This window comes from Hyperolius riggenbachi, chromosome 8, assembly GCF_040937935.1.
Source record: "Hyperolius riggenbachi isolate aHypRig1 chromosome 8, aHypRig1.pri, whole genome shotgun sequence".
Lineage (NCBI taxonomy): Eukaryota > Metazoa > Chordata > Amphibia > Anura > Hyperoliidae > Hyperolius > Hyperolius riggenbachi.
The window spans coordinates 287,819,131-287,840,832 of record NC_090653.1 but is presented as its reverse complement, the minus strand read 5'-3'; the positions used below and the strand labels follow the sequence as shown (position 1 = coordinate 287,840,832).

General features: G+C 48.6%; 1 protein-coding gene and 1 long non-coding RNA gene across 4 annotated transcripts in view; one reads left to right on the top strand and one right to left on the bottom strand.

Moving 5' to 3' along the window:
* The window catches only part of LOC137528594 (uncharacterized), a 33,427-nt gene extending 18,667 nt beyond the window's left edge, over positions 1 to 14,760 (bottom strand). Inside the window, exon 1 of the long non-coding RNA XR_011023430.1 lies at positions 14,692 to 14,760. This is a non-coding gene — a long non-coding RNA (uncharacterized lncRNA). The remainder of the gene's footprint in view (positions 1 to 14,691) is intronic.
* A 159-nt stretch (positions 14,761 to 14,919) lies between these two features.
* SEC16A (SEC16 homolog A, endoplasmic reticulum export factor) overlaps positions 14,920 to 21,702 on the top strand; it is a 149,766-nt gene continuing 142,983 nt past the window's right edge. For all 3 annotated transcript variants that reach the window (XM_068249127.1, XM_068249125.1, XM_068249124.1), the window contains exon 1: positions 14,920 to 15,020. The gene's annotated coding sequence lies outside the window, so the exon portion shown is untranslated. The remainder of the gene's footprint in view (positions 15,021 to 21,702) is intronic.

Sequence of the window (21,702 nt, the reverse complement as noted above, 5' to 3'; positions counted from 1 at the left end):
CCAATAGAGAGCTAATACTGTAGTTGAAGGAGGGCCCTTCGGGGCCCCTGTGGTCCCAATGCAGTTGCTACCTCTGCACCCCCTATTGCTACGCCCCTGAAGGGGATCCGTGGACACCGGAGCTGCAGCGAGGGATAGGCTGCCAGGGGTGGAGGAAGTCCCAGGTAAGTAAATCTTGTTTTTTTTTCTGCTCGCAACTTCCCTTTAAAGCTAATGGGAATCGATATTTAAATAAAAAAAGTCGGATACTCACCTAAGGAGAGGGAAGGCTCGGTCCTAATGAGCCATCCCTCTCCTCTCCTGGTGCCCTCGGTGCTGCGCTGGCTCCCCTGTTCACATCCCCCGCAGTGGGTACTTTGTAAGTCTTCGGGATCCGAGTCCTCCCGAAGACAGGCGGCTCCATACTGCGCACGTGCGATTATGCGATAGAGGGCGCTCGCGCATGCACAGTATGGAGCATTTCCGAAGCCTCCCTTCGGCCGGGAGACAGCAATATTTGACCGAAACGGTCGAATACCGATACGAGGGAGCCAGCGCAATAGCGGGGTCCGGGAGAGGAGAGGGAATGCTCTATGGGACCCAAATCCTCCCTCTCCTTAGGTGAGTACCTGACTTTTTTATTCACATTTCGGATCCCATTCACTTAAGGCTTCTTTCCCACCAGGACGTTGCGTTTTAGGGGACGTTATAGGTCGCATAACGTGCCCCTAACGCAACGCCTGGTGGTGCTGGAGGACGACGCTACCTAGAGCTGCGTTATGCCGCGTTATGCAGCTCTTGGTGCGCCTTTTTTGTGCTGTGCGATGCGGAGACCACGTGATCCGCATCACGTGGTCCCGCCAGCCAATCGCCGCACAGAACAGCGCTCCAGGAAGTAAACACTGCACGTCACTCAGTGCAGTGAATATTAATTATCCATGTGGCTGGCCGCGGAGGAGGAGGGGGGACCTCCTCCTTCAACATCACTGAGCATGTGCAAACAGTCTAACGCGGCTTAGCCGCTTATAACGCACAGCATGCAGCACTTTCTTTTAACTTGCTGCGTTACAGTGTAACGCAACATGGGCACTGTGAACATCCCATTGATTTTTCATTGCTGTGCGGTGGGCTGCGTTACAGGCTGCTCTAACGTGCGCCTGTAACGTCCCACTGTGAAAGCAGCCTTAAAGAAAACCTGAACTGAAAATAAAAGTCAAAATAAACATACACAAGTCATACTTACCTCCTGTGTAGTCTACTCCTCAATCTATTTTTCCTCTCCTGCTTCCTGTTTGTCCACTGTGATCAAGGGAATTCTCCGTCCTCCATTTTGAAAATGGCTATTACCCTATAACAGCTTCCTGGTCAGCACACTGTTAAACTGTAACATCGCCCACTTGAGCCATAGGGAAACATGGACACATCAGTTCTCCTCTCAGCTGTAACTGACAGCAACTGATACATAACTGACAGCAACTGATATATTTCAGTTCTGACAAAATATTATCAGAACTGGAAGGGATTATTGTCAGAAGAAAATGGTGAGCTTCTGAGAGGAACTGATGGCAAGGTAACTATGCAATGTTCATTTGAAGTTACCTCATGTGTTTATTTTAAATAATTTTACTCAGTACAGGTTCTCTTTAAGGCACCAGAGACTACTGGTAAGGAAGGTTTAAAGAGGAACTCCAGTGAAAATAATGTAATACAAAAGTGCTTCATTTTTACAATAATTATGTATAAATGATTTAGTCAGTGTTTGCCCATTGTAAAATCTTTCCTCTCCCTGATTTACATTCTGACATTTATCACATGGTGACATTTTTACTGTTGGCAGGTGATGTAGCTGCTGCATGCTTTTTGGCAGTTGGAAACAGCTGTAAACAGCTATTTCCTGTCTGTGAACCTTGTTACATTGTGGCAAACTGTTAAAAGTACCGCGGTCCCAGAGCTTCTTGTGGGAGGGGTTTCATCACAATATCAGTCATACAGCGTCCCCTGATGGTCTGTTTGTAAAAAGGAATAGATTTCTCATGTAAAAGGGGGTATCAGCTACTGATTGGGGTGAAGTTCAATTCTTGGTCGGAGTTTCTCTTTAAATGCAGCCAAATGGCAGTGTTTGTAACGCCAGGTGTTATTGTTTGACATGCAGTGATGTTACCTAGAAGCAAACAAAAATTAATATGTCACATCTGAGCAGGCCACAGCCTCGCTTAGTTGTGACCTTATAGGCGGGCGGGCTGCCACTCCACTGCACATGCTGACTGCTACCAAGTCCCAGGCTGATGCATGGGAGAAACAGGCAAGGAGTTCACTGCCTTCAGTCTCCCATGTGAAGGGGGCAATCTGAAAGGACCCCAAGCACAGGGCCGGTTCCAGGCTTTTTTTCTGCCTGTGGCAAATTTGTGAGGATAGGAACATTTTCACCCACAGTATAGGTAGGTAGCCAGGTATAGGTGCGCCCAGTATAGGAAGCTAGTATAGTCGCCTCAATAAAGGTAGCGTAGTTGCCCCCGAGTGTAGGTAACTAGCATAGTTCTCCACAGTATAGGTAGTAGAGTTGCCCCTTGTATAGGTAGTATAGTTGCCCCTAGTATAGATAGTATAGTTGCCGCAGTAAACTTAGCTAGTATAGTTGCCCCAGTATAGGCAGTATAGTTGCCCCAGTATTGTTAGCTAGATGTAATGATCCGCTCAGCTGTCGGCACAGGCAGACAGCTGTTTGACCATTCCTCAAGTCTGTGGGCTGCAGGTCTCTGGAAGAGAGACCTGTCTTCACTTTGCAAGTTTCAGACCTGCTCTGCTGCTGAGGAATTTGCATACATGTGTCATGCAAATTGCCTAGCGCCTCCTTTGAAGGATTGCAGCATAAATACCATGTGATCCCACAATCCTTTGCTGGTCATGGTGGTTTGTACTCCCTGAGTGTCAGCCCTGTTTGCTAAAGATTATCTTAGAGTAATTCCTGGGGACTGCACTAGGCAATCCTTCTAGTGCAGTCAGGTTGTATTATCTGTATTGCCTGTCTTGTCTTGTCCTTGCGATTGCACTGTCGCCAGCGGTTGGCGATGGTGAATCGTTTGGTCCAGTACCTGGATCGTACTTGCCCTAGCGGTAGTGGATCTCTCTAGTCTATGGAGTTTTACCGTAGCTGCGGATGCTACTGGTTACTCCTGTCTGTCTTGCCGTGTGGATCTCACTTGCTCTGGCGGAAAGAGCAGTGGATCCTGCTGGGCCTATTCCTGTACTCGGATCACACTTGCTCTGGTGGAAAAGAGCAGTGGATCCTGCTAGCTACGTTTCTCTACTTGGTTCACACTTGCTCTGGTGGGAAAGAGCAGTGGACCTTTCCTCTCTCTTATTCCTGTACCCGGATCGCACTCGCTCTAGCGGAAGAGCGGTGGATCTTATCTGACCTATTCCTGTTTTCTGTTCGTCTGTCTGTCTGGAGCAAACGCTTGCGGTTGTCTGCGGTAAGGCAGCCGTTTAGCAAGCGTTCTTGTTGTTTGTCCATTTCTGCTCAGTTGTGTTACTTGTGGCTAGTTAGGGTGGCGTGCTTGTCTCTGTTGAGCTTTTCGTGCGAAGACCGCGCAGTGAACGTGTTCGCTGTTGCGAATGAGTGCGGTGTTCGCGTTTAGCTAGCGCTATTTTCGTCATCTTCTCATTGTATGATATGCTGTGCCTTTCTCTCTGCTCCTGTGTTTAACCTTTGCTCTGTCTTGTGTTACTATTGGCAATCGCCATCGCTTGCGATTGCATTCCTACTTTGTTTCTGCTGTTGTGTGTTCACTGTCGCTGGTAGGCGACTAGATTGGTGCACACACATACATTCTGTCCCTGTGCTCATTCTCATTGGCAATCGTATCTCTTGCAATTGCGGTCTCACTCGGTTTCCACTGTTGTGTGTTCGCCGTCGCAGGTTGGCGACTAGATTGGTGGACATACATACATTCCTTCTCTGTGCTTATTCTGTCTTGTGTCGCTGTTAGCAATCGCCATGTCTTGTGATTGCTTTCTCACCTGGTCTGCACGGTTGTGTGTTCATCGTCGCTCTGGCGACTAGATTAGTGGACGCACATACACCCTGTCTCTGTGCTCTCTCTCTTTAAGGGCTATCTTGCCCTGCATTGCTTCTCCTCGTACAATTCCTATCTGGCATCTGTGGCTGGGCAGAGGATCTGTTCCTCAGCACTCCACAGCTCCATCTGCCAGCAGGAATTCCCCTCTACATGTGCATAGCACCGTTGCTGTGTTCTCTCAGTTTATACGCTTGTGGAGGATTTCCGCAGTGTCAGCGCTCATCCTGTGCGCTGACCACGGGAATAATTCCACAATCGTTATACTAGAATAGTTAGCCCCAGTATAAGTAGTATAGTTGCTTATCAGAGGTGATAACAGTCAGATTAAACAGAGAACAATGAAACAAAGAGCAGCTGTGCCCCTCCGAAAGCTGCCTGCGCGATTCTGAGCTATGCCACTTCTCCATCGCGATGAGTCGGCCAGGAGTGTTCTGCACATAAAGTACTACTGCCAATGCTACTGCCCAATGTGCAAAATGCTTCCAGCGATGGGTGCGTGATTGCTCAGTGGCCTGCTGAGCCAGCAATTAGGGCTCGTTCAAACTAAGGGCGTTTTTGCCCTTTTTTCAAACGCGGGCGATTTTTCAAAATCGCCCTAAGAACGCTTGTGCTCTGGTATGACAGAGTTCACGTCTGAGCGGTTCGTTTCCGATCTGCTCAGAGAAGCGCTGCATTGGCCATTACCTTCTATTAAGGCGATTCCGTCTCAATGGGAGGTATAGGAAAAGCGCAACTCAGTTTAGGCGTGATAAAATGAAACTCGCGCGAAATTCCGCGCGCAATCGCCCAGCGCACGGTTCAGTTCGCGCGATGTGCCCATTAAACCCTATGGGCGCTGCGCGCGCAAAATCTTGCGCGCGAGACTTTGCGCGCGATAAAGAGCAAAAGCGGTGCTAACTCAGCAGTGCACGGCTTATCACGCCTAAAGTCTTTTAGGCGTGATAACTGAGTTATCACCGCTTTGTGAATCAGGCCCATTGTATTTATTCTTTTCCCGGGTCAAAGAGTTCACTTCCTGACTGACATCAAGGAGCGAATTACAAAACTGCTCGGGAAAAACGCTTAGAAAACTGCTTAGCAAAAAAACGAATTGCCAAACCCAAGCGCCGGAAATCGAAAGAAAAGACGCGTTACAAACTACCCAAAAGCTAACGGCCACGCGAATGGAATGCAATGTGAACAAGACCTGAAAGCAGCTTATTTCAGTCCAGATGGAGGTGCTCATACTTGTTGGGAGTGAAATAAGCTCCTTTTATTGCCTGATGAAGCGGGATGTTGCCCGTGAAACGTGTTGCATAATCTGCGGAGTACCTTTGAATAAAGAAATTGTTTTTCAGTGAATACAGATTGTCGAGTCTACTTGGGGGAGGTAATTCCACCACTACCTCCCTATTTTAAAAAGGTTTTTAATTATTTTACTCTGAGCTGGCGCCTCAGTTCAGGGCCGGTTCTAGACTTTGTTGCTGAGGCAAACTTGTGAAGATGCCGCCCGCGCCCCCCACTGGTAATATAATTGCCCCCAGTATAGACAGCCTGGAGGGGGTAGCAGGAAGGAAGGGGGGCAGCGAGCACAGTAGTAGGGAGGAAGGTCGGACCCCTCCCTTACCTGGGTCCCCCCGTCCGCTCTCCCCCTCCAGCTATTATCTATAAGGCAGCGGGCGGGGATTATTATTATTACATAGTTACATAGTTATTTTGGTTGAAAAAAGACATACGTCTATCGAGTTCAACCAGTACAAAGTACAACACCAGCCTGCTCCCTCACATATCCCTGCTGATCCAGAGGAAGGCACAACACCAGCCTGCTCCCTCACATATCCCTGCTGATCCAGAGGAAGGCACAACACCAGCCTGCACCCTCATATCCCTGCTGATCCAGAGGAAGGCACAACACCAGCCTGCTCCCTCACATATCCCTGCTGATCCAGAGGAAGGCACAACACCAGCCTGCTCCCTCACATATCCCTGCTGATCCAGAGGAAGGCACAACACCAGCCTGCTCCCTCACATATCCCTGCTGATCCAGAGGAAGGCACAACACCAGCCTGCACCCTCATATCCCTGCTGATCCAGAGGAAGGCACAACACCAGCCTGCTCCCTCACATATCCCTGCTGATCCAGAGGAAGGCACAACACCAGCCTGCTCCCTCACATATCCCTGCTGATCCAGAGGAAGGCACAACACCAGCCTGCTCCCTCACATATCCCTGCTGATCCAGAGGAAGGCACAACACCAGCCTGCTCCCTCACATATCCCTGCTGATCCAGAGGAAGGCACAACACCAGCCTGCTCCCTCACATATCCCTGCTGATCCAGAGGAAGGCACAACACCAGCCTGCTCCCTCACATATCCCTGTTGATCCAGAGGAAGGCGAAAAAAACCTTACAAGGCATGGTCCAATTAGCCCCAAAAGGAAAAAATTCCTTCCCGACTCCAGATGGCAATCAGATAAAATCCCTGGATCAACATCATTAGGCATTACCTAGTAATTGTAGCCATGGATGTCTTTCAACGCAAGGAAAGCATCTAAGCCCCCTTTAAATGCAGGTATAGAGTTTGCCATAACGACTTCCTGTGGCAATGCATTCCACATCTTAATCACTCTTACTGTAAAGAACCCTTTCCTAAATAAATGGCTAAAACGTTTTTCCTCCATGCGCAGATCATGTCCTCTAGTCCTTTGAGAAGGCCTAGGGACTTATTATTATTATTTTTATTTATTTATTTATATAGCGCCAACATATTCCGTAGCGCTGTACATAATACAAACAAATAATGGGGAACAAATATACATAAGAAATACAAGACACTGTACAGTCATGGCATTGAATAGAATAAATACAAATACATACATAGTTGATATGTAGTTGGTACATGTACATATGTTAAAATTACAGCAGTATGAGAAACACTAGGAGGTCCCTGCCCTTGTGAGCTTACAATCTAGAGGGTAGTGGGGAGGAAACAAAGGGGAAGGAAACACCAGGATTAGTGGGTGAGCCAGTGTGCCTTCAGTGCTGCCTATAGCAAATTATAGGCTTGTCTGAACAGGTGTGTTTTCAGAGCACGTTTGAAGGTTTCCAGACTCGTGGCATGACGAACCGGCTGAGGGAGAGAGTTCCAAAGGAGAGGGACAGCCCGTGAGAAGTCTTGGATGCGAGAGTGAGAGGAGGTGACTAGGCTGGAGGACAAAAGGGTCTCCTGTGAGGAACGGAGGGTCCGGGCGGGGAGGTATCTGGAGATTAGAGGAAATGTATGGAGGTGATAGCTTGTGTAGAGCTTTGTATGCAAGTGTGAGAGGTTTAAACTGGATCCTTTGGGCAACTGGTAACCAGTGGAGGGATTGGCAGAGAGGGGCTGCCTCAGAGGATCTAGAAGAGCGGTGGATGAGACGGGCCGCGGAGTTTAGTAGGAATTGGAGAGGTGCCAGTCTGCTTTTTGGTAGACCACAGAGTAGGGTGTTGCAGTAGTCAAGACGGGAGATGATTTACCTCCTTCCACATTCCAGTGTGCGCTCCACTCTCGTCACTTCCTGCAATGTCGTCCACTGTACAGTACAGTGGGCGGCATTGCAGGAAGTGACAAGAGTGGAGCACACACTGGAATGCGGAAGGAGGTAAGTCATCGCTTCCCCGCCCACTGCCTGATAACTGTACACTGCGGTAGTTAGCTGGAGGGGGAGAGCAGATGTGGGGACCAAGGTGAGGGAGGGGGGGGGAACGTCCAACCTTCCTCCCCACCACTGTGCCCATTGCCTCCCTTCCTGCCTGCTAACCCCTCCAGCTCGGCGCCCCCCCCCCCCCCCCAACACACACACACACACACTTCTGCCACCTGAGGAACCCGCCTCATGGGCAGCATGGGGCTGCCTCTGTTTCAAAATTGTTTGAAATTGTTAAAAGATCTCCAAACGCCAGTAAAGTCTTTTGGTGGAGGGGATTAAACAGAAGGAAGGAAGCCAGGAAGCATAGCATTCCTGTAAAAGCCACCTGAAGCCCCGAAAACAAAATGCTCTCAAACGCAACGCACTGAAAGACATTAAATACTTGAGCAGTAAACACTAGCGTTCATAACAAAAAAAACACTTATGGTGTTTGAATGAGACGCTGAGCAGAAGCCCATGAAAACCAGCCCCAAAGTGAACCAGAGAAGAAGGACCCTCATGTATTTTACCATATATATCAGTGGGAACATTAGAGAAAACACCTACCCTGCTCTCTGTTTCATCCTTCACTGCTCAGCCTGCTTGTTATCAGCCCTGATCAAATCCCCCACTGAGCATTCAGTCTGGCTTTGCTCAGGAATCATTATAGCTGAGTACTTAGTACCCTCACTGATAAGAAATTCCAACTATAAAACACTTTCCTAGCAGAAAATGGCTTCTGACAGCAAGAAAGCGGAAAATTGGATACTTACCTGATGGTAATTTTCCTTTCCAGATGTGTCCATGGCAGCAACGGCTGGGTTAAGTCCCACCCACTTGACCCCTATAGGACCCATATTATAAATTCCCCCTTCAGACTCCCCCCCTCCGTCTATGTGACTCGAATCACCGAATCTTTGGGAGGGAGCCTTGTGCTGCCATGGACACATCTGGAAAGGAAAATTACCGTCAGGTAAGTATCCAATTTTCCGCTTTCCATATGTCTCCATGGCAGCAACGGCTGGGAGTTAACTAGAATAAACACAGGGAGGGATGAGGTGTAATGCTAACACACAATTTATTGCTTATTATACAGCATTTAACACAGCAGAGCCAAACTGTCGGGTAGTATTGACAGCCGGATCAACTCTATAGTGCCTCATGAACGTGTTGATTGAGGACCAATTGGCCGCCTGGCAGATCTTCTCTGGAGAAACCTTGTTGAAAGCGGCCCACGGTGCCGCCAAACCCCTCGTGGAGTGTGCCGTTATCTGCTCTGGAGGTGCTAGGTTATTAGCCCTATATGCCATCTGGATAGTGTTGACCAACCATTGTCCAATGGTTCTTGTCGTAGCTGCCTGACCCGCTCTGTAGCCTGAAGGAATCACAAAGAGTCTCTCTGTCTTCCTTAGATCTCTTGTTTTCTCAACATATGCCCTCAGGACGTTTCCGATATCCAGTGGATGTGGGTTTGAGTTAGTCTGTTCATATAATGTTGGCAAGGTCCACTCTTGGTTAAAATGGTAAATTGAAGATACCTTCGGAATGAAATGTTGGATGGGGCGCAGGACGACCCTATCCACAAAGAAGGTCAGTGAGGGTTCCTCCCACCCTAATGCCTGTATCTCTGATATCCTTCTTGCCGAAGCCATAGCTACCAGGAACACCGCTTTGTATGTCAACTGTACCAGTGTTGTCTGTTCAAGTGGAAAGTACGGTGTTCTTGAAAGGGTTTCCAGAACCATAGGTAGATTCCATTTCGGGAATACTGCTCTGATCGGAGGCTTCTCCTTCATCACACCTCTCAAGAACTGAACCACCAGTGGCTGCAAGGCCCATCTGTGATCCGTAAGAGCTGATAAGGCCGAGACTTGGACCTTCAATGAGTGGTAGCCTAAGCCCTTCTCCAGACCAGTCTGCAAGAATTGAAGGATCTCTGTTATTCCTGGTTGTAAAGGGTTAAATCCTAGTTGGACTGCAAAGTCCTCGAACCTTGCCCATACCCTCTGATATGAAGAGTTGGTGGTTGGTCTTCTTGCTTTCAATATTGTGTTGATGACGTTGCTTGAGCAGCCCGTCGCCTCCAGTTTCCTCCTTTCAATCTCCATACTGCCAGTTTTAATGTAGCTGGATTTGGATGAGCGACCGGGCCCTGTGTCAGTAGATCCGGTGATATCGGGAGCAGTAATGGCTGACGGTCCTTGAGACTCCACAGGAGCGGGAACCATGGCCTCCTTGGCCAGAACGGAATCACCGCTATCAAGGTCACGTCCTCTCGAATCAATCTCATCAGTAAGCGGTGTATTAGAGGAACGGGTGGAAACACGTAAGCCACCGAGAAGTTCCAAGGGGCTATCAACGCGTCTGTTGCCACTGCTGTTGGTGTCTGCCGTCGGGCCATGAATATCTCGCACTTCTTGTTCTGCGGAGTCGCCATTAAATCTATCTGAGGATTTCCCATCTCCCTGCAGATGTTGTGGAATATTTGTGGATTGAGGGACCACTCGTTGTTGTCTAATACGGTTCTGCTCAGAAAGTCCGCTGTGATATTCTCCCGGCCTGGTAAGTATATTGCTGTTAGACTGTTGAAACAGGTCTCTGCCAGGTGGAATATTGGCGCCACCTCCTGCAGCAGTGTCCTTGACCTGGTACCACCCTGCCTCCTCACATAGGCGACCGCAGTCCGGTTGTCCATCCGCAGGATTACATCCTTGTTCATTAGCTGATTCTTGAATGTGGACAGTGCTAGGAATGCCGCTCTGATCTCCAGGGTGGGTTCTTTGTGGAAGACAAAAAGGACACAGAGAGACCGGGAGCCCGATCTAGTGTATTATCAACAAAACACCAGAGTATATATGTACGTGAGACGAAATATACTCACAAGGTTTAGGTTGCTATATATATGCAACCACTTGTGATCGCGTGTGAGGAAGTACCGTCCTCACTCGGCCTTGCTTCTAGTAGTGTGGTAGGTCGCGGCTCCTCATGGGAAAAATGTGCCCCTGGAAACTGCCTTCCAGGAATGCACGCCCCTAGGCAGGGGTAGGATGAACTGGGAGAAGGGTAGGAGGCGCCCGTGGACTTATAACTGTTACTTCAATAATGATTAGAATAAGGTATTTAATTTTCCTACCTTATATCAGTAGATACGCACAATAGTAGTAGTAATTTCTCAAGCTTTATTTGGGCACAATTGACAGTCAATTGTGCCCAAATAAAGCTTGAGAAATTACTACTACTATTGTGCGTATCTACTGATATAAGGTTATAAGTCCACGGGCGCCTCCTACCCTTCTCCCAGCTCTGATCTCCAGAATGTTTGCTGGTACATGAACGTTCTGTCGCTGCCACCGCCCCTGCGTTGTCTGTGGGCCTAGGCACGCACCCCAACCCGCCTGGCTGGCATCCGTGGTAAGTGTGATCGTGGAGAACTGCTGAATCTGCAATGGTGTTGCTAAATTTCGCTTGTCTGTCCACCAGTGTAAGCTGTCTCTCATTGACCTTGTTATTATTATCGACTGGTTCATGTGTCTGCTGGACCACTGAGACAGGAAGCCCAGCTGCCAAGGCCTCATATGCCATTGTGCCCATCTTGTCATGGTTATGGTGGAGGTCATAGTTCCTAATAGGCTGAGACATTGTCTCGCCGATACTCTTGAGGAACAAATCATGCTTCTTGCCAGGTTCTGTATCCTCTCCTGTTTGTTCTCGGGCAGGCTGACTGTGTTTAGTGTTGTCTGTAGACGTGCCCCTAGAAATGTAATGTCCGTGGTTGGCATCAGCTGGCTTTTTAGGAAGTTGATTTTCCAGCCGAACCTCTGTAATTCTGAAAGTAGAATCTGTCTGTGTTGAATGATGGTGTCTCTGTCCTGATGTAGTAAGAGCAAATCGTCCAGATAATGGTACAGTCTGAGATCCTTGAGTCTTAGTGTCTCTACTAATGCTAGGAGTATTTTGGAAAAAGTCCTTGGGGCCGTGCAGATCCCAAATGGGAGGCACTGGAATTGAAAGTGTAGTTCTCCCACAGTGAACCTTAGATATTTCTGAAAGGCTGGGTCTATTGGTACATGCAGATATGCATCCTCCAGGTCTACTGAAAGTGCCCAGTCTCCTACTAGTATCACCTTCAAGATTGTGTGCAATGTCTCCATCTTGAAGCGTTCGAGGTCTATAAAGGAATTGAGTCTCCTTAAATCCATGACCGGTCTGAACTCTCCAGTTTTCTTCCTGACAAAGAAGAGGCATGAATATACTCCCAATCCTTCCTCTCTCTGTGGTACTTGTATCACGGCCCGTTTTATTGATAACTCCTGCACATATCGGTTTAGAATCTCTTTCTTTTCCTGAGAGGCTGGAATCTTTGTTCGTCTGAAAATGTTGGGGGGCAGTCTTGAAAACTTCCAATGATGGCCCCTTGTGATAGTCTGTATCACCCACTTGTCTTTGACTGCTTCCGTCCATACATCTCTGAAGAGTAGCAATCTTCCACCCACTGGTGATGCATGGACGGTCTGAACATCAAAACGATTTCTGAGAAGTAGGGACCTGAACAGTTTTCTTCTGTTTGTTGAGTCTCATAAGGGAAGCTTGAGAACTCTGCCATGGTTTTTTAAAGTCTCTGCCGGGGCGATATGAGCCCGTGTTCCTGAACCTGTTAGAGTAAGAAGTTCTCTGGAAAGTGTTCCTTCTTGTCTTCTTTTCTTGTGGGATAAGTCCCGATTTGCCACCAGTGACGCGTCGTATGGCCGTCTCTAATTCACTGCCGAAAAGATTCTTTCCATCATAAGGGATTGTGCACCAATCCTTCTTTGATGTAGCGTCTGCTGACCATGACTTAAGCCATAAGGCCCTCTTGGCAATCACTGCATGCATCATTGACCGAGCAGAACTTCTGATTACATCTACGGATGCTTCTCCGATAAAATCTGCTGTAAGTCTGAAGTCGTCCAGGGCCGCGATAATGGCCTCCTTATCGGTATCTGCTCTGAGTGCTTCCTCAATATTGTCAGTCCATGATCTTAGTGCTTCAGCCACCGACGTCAGTGCGATGGCCGGTTTACAGGCGCTACCAGAAGAAAGGTATGATTTCTTGAATTCAGAGTCTATCTTACGTTCAAGTGGATCATTGAATGATGCTGAGTCGTCTCTGGGTAGGGTGACGTGTTTCGCTAGACCTACCACTGCTGCGTCCACCTTTGGAGGCTCTTCCAGGACCGTTAACTTACCCTCTTCCATGGGGTAAAGTTTACCAAATCTATTTGTCGGGATTGTTTTCTTATCTACTTTCTTGAACTCCTCCCAGATAAGTTCCTGTATGGCCTCGATTAACGGGAAAGGCTTCACCGATTTCTTTAGATGAGTATAGAACTCCTTTTGAGCCGATGTCGTTGCTTCCTGTGGCTGATCCTCTTGCCAATTAATTGCTTCTCTGACTGCCTGTATATATGGTTGGACTAAATTAAAATTAAAGCCAACCTCCGGTTCCAGCTCCGCCTCCATAGGTTGAGAAGGGCCAGGTTGCTCCGGCAATGGTTCCTCCTGTCTTGGCTGGGATGAGGGCAATGCAGCTATGTAGGAACTCATTGATTCCTGTACTGCTTCTCTGATCATCTCGGCAATGTCCTTCGGTTGTTCAGGCTCTTTTGCCATAGAGGTAAAGCATGCTTGACACACCAGTTTCCCGGGCATCACCCGATCTCCACAAGCCCAGCATCTCTTCCTTGACGAGCTATGATAAGAATAGCGATCCCTACTTGGTGATCTGCTGTATCGTCTTCTTTTGTAAGAGGAGCGTCTCCGCGATCTCGATCGAGATCTGCTCCTAGACCGTGATTGTCTGGTCTGCCTGCGAGGTTGAGATTCTGCACTTGGCTGTGAAGGGCCGGCTTTACTCGATTTCCTCTTCTCTCTTTCTTCATTGGGGCTGAAATGAGAGAAGAACATATATCATCTTCGCCTCTTCCTGAAAAAAAAAGAAAGATTACCTACCTAATGATGGCTGCCAAGTAAGCCTACCTTATAACCTGCACCTGATCATCTAATGGCACTTCCCGCTCCGCACTGTCAGCGCCTGCCGCAGAAAATAAATAAATATAGCTTTAGCATTCCATGAATACCTATCCCTGTCTAACTGAGTGAGCCTCAGCAGAAGATGATCCCCTACCTTCTGAATCCTCCATTCCTGAATAATGTGCTCCCACAGCGTCCATCTGCTCTGGCCTTCTCAACAGAATGACCAGAGCTATACACCGACTGCAGCCTTAAATCTCCCTCCCCACTGAAAGCCCACAAATCAGAGCAGAGGAGAGGATTCAATGCCCATTGGCTATACGAAACCGGAAGTGACGTCAGCGCCGGCGGAGCGCACTGTGAGACGCACGCCGGCTCACTCTTAGTACCTGGAGCAGGACGCCGGGCGGCCATTAGCCACCCACATAGAGGCACGACAGTCTGGAGGATTTACCTCACTGGCCCGCTGCCTGTCCGTGACCAGAAACGGACTACTCCTCCTGCGCTGTGTCATTTAGACTCCCAGCAGGGGCCCTCACACAGGCGAGGCAAGCACTGTGCGGCAGGTAAGGACTCACGTGGCAGCATTACATCCTATCGGGTCCGATGAGGTGATGAGGACAGAAAAAAGACGGAGGGGGGAAGTCTGAAGGGGGAATTTATAATATGGGTCCTATAGGGGTCAAGTGGGTGGGACTTAACCCAGCCGTTGCTGCCATGGAGACATATGGAAAGAGATAAAAAGAGGAATTTCTTATCAGTGAGGGTCACACTGTAGTCACTTCCTGTCTGAGTCAGGACTGAGTCAGCCACTTACATACCTGATATTTAACTCTTTCAGGCAGAGAAAGACAAACAGGAACACAGCCTAGATATTTGTGTGCTAGGCACTGTACATACACATGTCTATCTCATCAGGTCACATCGGGTATCCTTTAAAAGGAAATAAAGAGATGGCAGTCCCCATATTATTCTCACCTAATGCAGGAGTCCCACCAACCACATGTCAGCCACCTCTCGAGCGACACGCTGCTGCTGCCGCCCCGCCCTCCCCGGCTATTGGCCGCTGTCAGCTGAAGCCACGCCCCGCAGGCGCCCCACCAAGAAAATGTCCTCTTCCTAGCGGCGACCTGAGACATTCGCGGCCACGCCTCCACCCCGTGCCGCCCGCAAGCCGGCCCGTGACGTCATCACGCAGGGGGTGTGACGTAGCAATGTACACGTCGGCGAGCCGGATGTCCAAGATGGCTGCGCTGCCGAGTTTGGTTTAGCCTGTTCAGCACCGGGAGAGAGCGGAGAGCGGAGCGGTGAGACGGGGAGAGGGGGCGGGGCTGGGGAGGAGGAGCTCAAGGGGAGCCAATCTCAGAGGGGCCCCTCTATACTGCTGCTGGGACCCCCCTCTGCAAACATAGGAGGGGGATCCCCATAACTGACCCATGTGTGACCCCCCCTGTACTGATGGGACCCCCTCTGTGCATAGAGGGAGGGGAGCTGCCATGGGGTGGCAGGGGGAGGGTAACTAGGGGTGGGGGACAGGCTCCTCACTGCCCCATATGTGCCCCCCTCCCTGTATATATAAAGAATGGGGGGGGGGGGGGGGGGGGTTCACTGCCCCCAGTGTGACCCCTCTATAGATATTGAGGGGAGCTGCTATGGGGTGACAGGGGGAGGGTAACTATGGGTGGGGGACAGACACCTCAGGGGTGACAGACTCCTCACTGACACATATGTGCCCCCCTCCCTGTACATATATAAGAGGGGGGGTCACTGCCCCCAGTGTGACCCCTCTATAAATATTGAGGGGAGCTGCTATGGGGTGACAGGTGGGGAGGGGTAACTATGGGTGGGGGACAGACACCTCAGGGGTGACAGACTCCTCACTGACACATGTGCCCCCCCTGTACATATATAGGAAGGGGGGGGTCACTGCCCCCAGTGTGACCCTTCTATAAATATTGAGGGGAGCTGCTATGGGGTGACAGGTGGGGAGGGGTAACTAGGGGCTATGGGTAGGGGACAGGCTCCTAACTGCCCCTTATGCGCCCCTCCAGCCTGTACATATATATAGGCGGGGGTCACTGGGGTCTACCCCCTTTATTGCCCCATGTGTGACCTCTCTGTAGATATTGGGGAGGGGAGCTGTTATGGGTTGACAGGTGAGGAGGGGTATCTATGGGCTGCAGGTAAGGGACAGACACATTAGGGGTGACAGACTTCTTAGTGCCTGCTGAGACACCCTCTGTACATACACAGTGATGGATCTGGGGGGCGGTAACTATGGGCTGCAGGTAAGGGACAGACACATCAGCGGTGACATCTCCCTCACTGTCCCCATGTGTGGCCTTTCTGCTGCTGGGACCCCCTTAAGCGGAGGTCTTTGTTCAGTAAAAAAAATGTTTACATATTATATTGACAGATGACTGGAATATACAGTATCATAGTCATCAATACACAATAATCATGCACCCCAGTATCTCATTCTGCTGCCCCCTTTGGCAGTGATTCCCCCTGTACACCCCTGTGTTTCCCCCTGTATCTCCCTGTGTTGCCCCTGTACCCCTGTGTTGCCCCCTGCAGGTGTGTATCCTCTGTGCTGTGTGGCTGGTAGACTGTCATCCTGTCACTGTATTATGTTTGGGAACATAAGACTGATCTCTGTGTGGTTCTCTATTTTTCCCGTTTACTAACTAGAGATGGTCAGTAATATGCAAGTTATTTTGATATGCATGCATGCAAGCCTGCAGATTTAATGCTGAATGTATGTATGCAACTTGGAACTGAGCCCCCATCATGTGCTCCTTGCTATTTTTAATTGGCCAAATTCCTCTCTGCATACGATTTACTTTAAAATTTCATGCAAGTCCGAATTGTTTGCATTTCATTGACTGTTGATGACAGGCAGCTCCATTGTCTCTGTCTTTAGTGACAGGCAGGTCTCCTCTCTTATCAAGCTTTTCATTCAGGGTTGTGTAATGAGAAAAGTTACTCGTATGCTGCCCTCAGTTCACCAGACTTGCTGTTGATGCGTCACATTTGGACCAGAAGGTTTCTTCTTATAACTGCAGAGTGGGTCACTGGGAGGCTACACAGACAGCAGCATTACCATCGTACCAGTAATGCACTGATGAGGGTAAACCAATCCGAAACAGTCTGTATGCATGTTGGATTATTATGGCTCTGTACAAATTAACAAGCTGACACATCATTGCATTCCAGCGGTTCTGGAGGTGTGTTTAGCTTCTAAGGGTAACAATGGTTCATTTGCATATATTCAGCAGTAATGCATTGTGGGAGACATTTCGAAGCTCACTCCAACCTGCATTATCACATTTTTTTTCTGTTTTAAAGGAGAACTGAAGAGAGAGGTATATGGAGGCTGCCATATTGATTTCCTTTTAAGCAATACCAGTTGCCTGGCAGTCCTGCTGAGCTATTTTCCTGCAGTAGTGTGAATCACACCAGAAACAAGCATGCGGCTAATCTTGTCAGATCTGACAAAAATGTCCGAAACACCTGATCTGCTGCATGCTTGTTCAGGGGCTATGGCTAAAATTATTGGAGGCAGAGGATCAGCAGGACAGCCAGGCAACTGGTATTGCTTAAAAGGAAATCATTACGGCAGCCTCCTTATACCTCTCACTACAGTTCTCCTTTAAGAAAGCAAACTTTTGTTTTTTTATAGCATTTAAGTAAGGGGCCATTGTAGCCCCTCACACACTCCAATGAGTTCTGGGTCACCATGAGCTTGCTGGTTAGTCTGTACCAGTAAGGAGCAAAGGCAGTTGTACTTGGCTTAGCGGACCTGAACTTCCTTTCTGCTCTAAAAAATAAGCAACAGCATACTAACCTTTCAAGAAAAACATTTCTTCGTTACAGCTGATACAAATCCTGCAATAAATCTGCAGTATGTATACTTCCTGCTTTCATGGAAGCAGACATAGGGTTAACATCTTGTCTACCGATTAGCTGCTCTGCCGTGGCAGTCAGCTGACACAGCTGAGGGATCAAATTACAGTGGTGATTAGTCACATATGAGGGGGAATTAGGCTAAACTCTCTAAATACATACATGGTGCCTTTCTCTGTTTTCCTTTTGTCCTGTGCTCAGGTCCACTTTAATTCTGACCTTGACAGTATCCTCTGTGCTGTGACTTGGTCCTTGTGTAATTTATTATAATCCCTGGTACCCCTCTTCCTTGCTCTCTGCTGTTGGAGGCTGTATTTGGCTGCACCACGCCCCCCCCCCCCCCCCCCATCCCCACTCAGTGTCTCCAGATGCCAACCAACGCGCTTTTTCTTATACACAGACATATTGTTAACATCCTGTGCTTTCTAATGAGGTTATCTGCAGTCATGTGACACAGGGGAGAGATCAAATTACAACTTGCGCTTAGTCACAGATGAGGGAGAATTACACACTAAACTCTCTAAATACATACAAGGTGCATTTCTCTGTTTCCTTCTGTCTTGTACAAGAGTTCAGGTCCACTTTAAAATGAACCCAAGGTGAGAGTGATATGGAGGCTTCCGTATTTATCGCCTTTTAAACAATACCAGTTGCCTGGCAGTCCTCCTCCCTTTCCTGTGTCTTTAGACCCTGAACAAGCATGCAGCAGATCAGGTACTATGACTTGTCTGTGTTGCTGGATTAACCATATGCTTGTTCCAGGGTTTTGACTCGCGCTACTTATGCTAGACGATCCACAGGACTGCCAGGCAACTGGCATTGTTTACAAATAAATAAATATGGCAGCCTCCATAGCCCTCTCATCCCAGGTTCCCTTTAATCACGCTCAGCTTACTGTAATTATGGTAGAGAGCATGGAGATATGAGATTGGTAGACAAGTCAAGTACAAACTCTGAAATTTGGGTGTAGGGACCCCAAAGCCTGGAAATGTGTTGAGGCCGGGGACCCCCTACAGACCACAATCACTCAGCATTCTTGCTAGCATTTTGTAAAGAAATTTCAGCAACGTTTCCCTGCGTTTTTTGTAGCATTTTATTTTAGTGCTGAGAATTGCAAAAGCAATTGTCATTAGCCATTGTTATTAGCAATTTAAGTTTTCAAGTTCTGCAAGGGATTCTGGGTAAGCTGGTAGTTTCTGGGTAGTACAAGAGCTGAAAATCGCTTTGAAATTATTATATATAGCAATTGAAAAGTGGTCTTGCACTTAATATTGAATCGCGATCGCTAGCATAATGATGCAGGCAGAGAGATTGCGATTTGGCCAAATTGCAATCAATCCAAAGTCCTCACATCCATCCACTTTTATTGGCACAGCGATTTTTGGAATAGCCAGCAGTCCTGAAGTGCTGTTGAAAGCACTCTAGTGGGTCCTAGGCCTTAAAGGACACCTGAAGGCAGTGAGATAGGAGTATACAGCATAAGCTGTGCAGGTCTGTGTAGAGGCGCTCCTACACAGACCTGCATGGCTTATGCTGTATACTCCTATCTGACTGCCTGATGAAGCACGGTCACGTCTGCAAAACGCGTTGCAATTAATCGTGGAGTATAGCAATACATTTCTTGTTTGTCGTGTCCTTCGGAGTAGGTAAGTCCACCACTGCCACTCCCTACTTTTTACAAATTGTAAATTGCGCAAAAAGTGGGATCAGCGCATCACCAGGCCGCCTCCGAATGGCCTCCGATCAGAGATGCGCTGAGCCCCCCAGAGACTACAAACGCACCTTGAACCCAAACAGAGGCTCTGTATATACAGCAGAGTCTCTGCATATTACAAATTGTAGCCTATTTTATTCTTCTGGCGCCTCTGTTAATTCGCACATTGTTTGAAAGGAAATAAATATGGCAGCCTCCATATCCCTCTCACTTCAGGTTCCCTTTGAAGTGATACTTATGGGGTGCGGGAGCGGTGCGGGGTCGTAGCAGGGAGCGGTGCGGGGTCGTAGCAGGGAGCGGTGCGGGGTCGTAGCAGGGAGCGGTGCGGGGTCGTAGCAGGGAGCGGTGCGGGATCGTAGCAAGGAGCTGTGCAGGATCGTAGCAGTGCGGGATCGTAGCAGGGAGCAGCGCGGGATCGTAGCAGGGAGCAGCGCGGGATCGTAGCAGGGAGCAGCGCGGGATCGTAGCAGGGAGCAGCGCGGGATCGTAGCAGGGAGCAGCGCGGGATTTATAGCAGGGAGCAGTTCGTGATTGTAGCAGGGAGCAGTGCAGTGGGCAGTGTGGGATTATAGCAGTGAGCAGTTTGGGATTGTAGCAGTGAGCAGTGCTGTGCAGCTGGACATATAACGTGCTCTCTCTGATGATGTCAGCAGCTGCACTCGCTATCCTCTATATCAGACTGACCACCTCTGCTCTTTTCATTCCCAGGATGTGTAAATATTGGGAGGGAGTGGCAGAGGTTTGTTTTTATATAATGACAAGTGACAGAAATGTGCTATAGGTCACATAACTTGCTGCCCGGGTCATGAAATGAGGCTGTTTTCTCCGGTATCTGTGCATCCTCTGGACTGGTATATGGGGGGGGGGGGGGGGGGGGGGCCATGTATGTTGGCCCTTGATTTGTTCTTGAGAATAATTCTGGGATATTGTAACGTGATCAATCTCCTTTGATATGTACATGTTATAGTGAGGGTATGGTAGGGGTCCTTGGTGGGGTGATGGCGCTTCAGACAGGCCTGTATGAAGATCGGGGTCCTTTGTAGTGTTTTATACATACTAGGAGGTCTTTGATGAAGATGCACAGTGACATTGTGCTTCCTTCATCTCAAACATTCAGTCATGTGCACCGGCGTGCGTATTTTTTGGGGATAATTCCCTTCCACTTGATGATTGGTGGTTACAAAACAACTTAAGGGGGCCATACATCTAGCGACATGGCAGCTGAGCGGCCATCCAACTCGATAATTATCGAATCGGATGAAAATCTGTGCCGCCGAGTGCATGCATGATTCAGGATGCAACCAATTTTGGGGCGAGCATGTCGATCACACATGCTGCAAGATGTCGGGCGTGCGGCGGTAACAGCAAGCAATATTGGGATGAGCAACTAACGCAGTGAAACCCCCAACATTGTCCCCTCTAATGTTTATCGTACTTGGGAATCAGCCTGCGGTGTATGGGCAGGAACAGATCTCTCTCCTATCAGATTCGATATTAAGAGATCTGTCTATTGGTCGATCTGCCCTTCCATCGGATATGTGGGCACCTTCAGTGTAACTTTGATGCATAAAGCCTGGTGGCCATACAATAGACTTTTTTTTTTTTTTTTTTTTACCCTCCAATATCCAGCACAATCGATTAATGTAATCGAATCTGCTAGAAATTGATTCCAGTCTGAAATTGATTCGGTCGATAGCGCAGGAGGAATCAATTTTCTCAGTCGGCAGTTGGTCAGTGTTCGATTTGGCGATGACTGACAGTGTTGCCATTACTCGCCATTCCCACCACCACATGTGCTCCCGTGTCCTGTGGTTTATCCTGCTATGGATCTCCTCCCTGTGTCTTCTACTCTCCCTGTTGTGTGATTTAAAGGCCCGTACACATGCCAGACTAAAGGCGGGGACACACATCAGATAAGTCTTTGGAAAATGAAAGATCACAGACCAATCTTACCACCCTTCATGTAGTATGAGAGCCATACCTAACACAGTCTTTTCTATGGAGCTGCACTCCCCATCAGACAGAAATCTTACCCCCTTCCATGTAGTATGAGAGCCACGCCTACACAGTCTATTCTATGGAGCTGCACTCCCCATCAGACAGAGATCTTACCCCCTTCCATGTAGTATGAGAGCCACACCTACACAGTCTATTCTATGGAGCTGCACTCCCCATCAGACAGAGATCTTACCCCCTTCCATGTAGTATGAGAGCCACACCTACACAGTCTATTCTATGGAGCTGCACTCCCCATCAGACAGAAATCTTACCACCCTTCCATGTAGTATGAGAGCCACACCTACACAGTCTATTCTCTGGAGCTGCACTCCCCATCAGACAGAAATCTTACCCCCTTCCATGTAGTATGA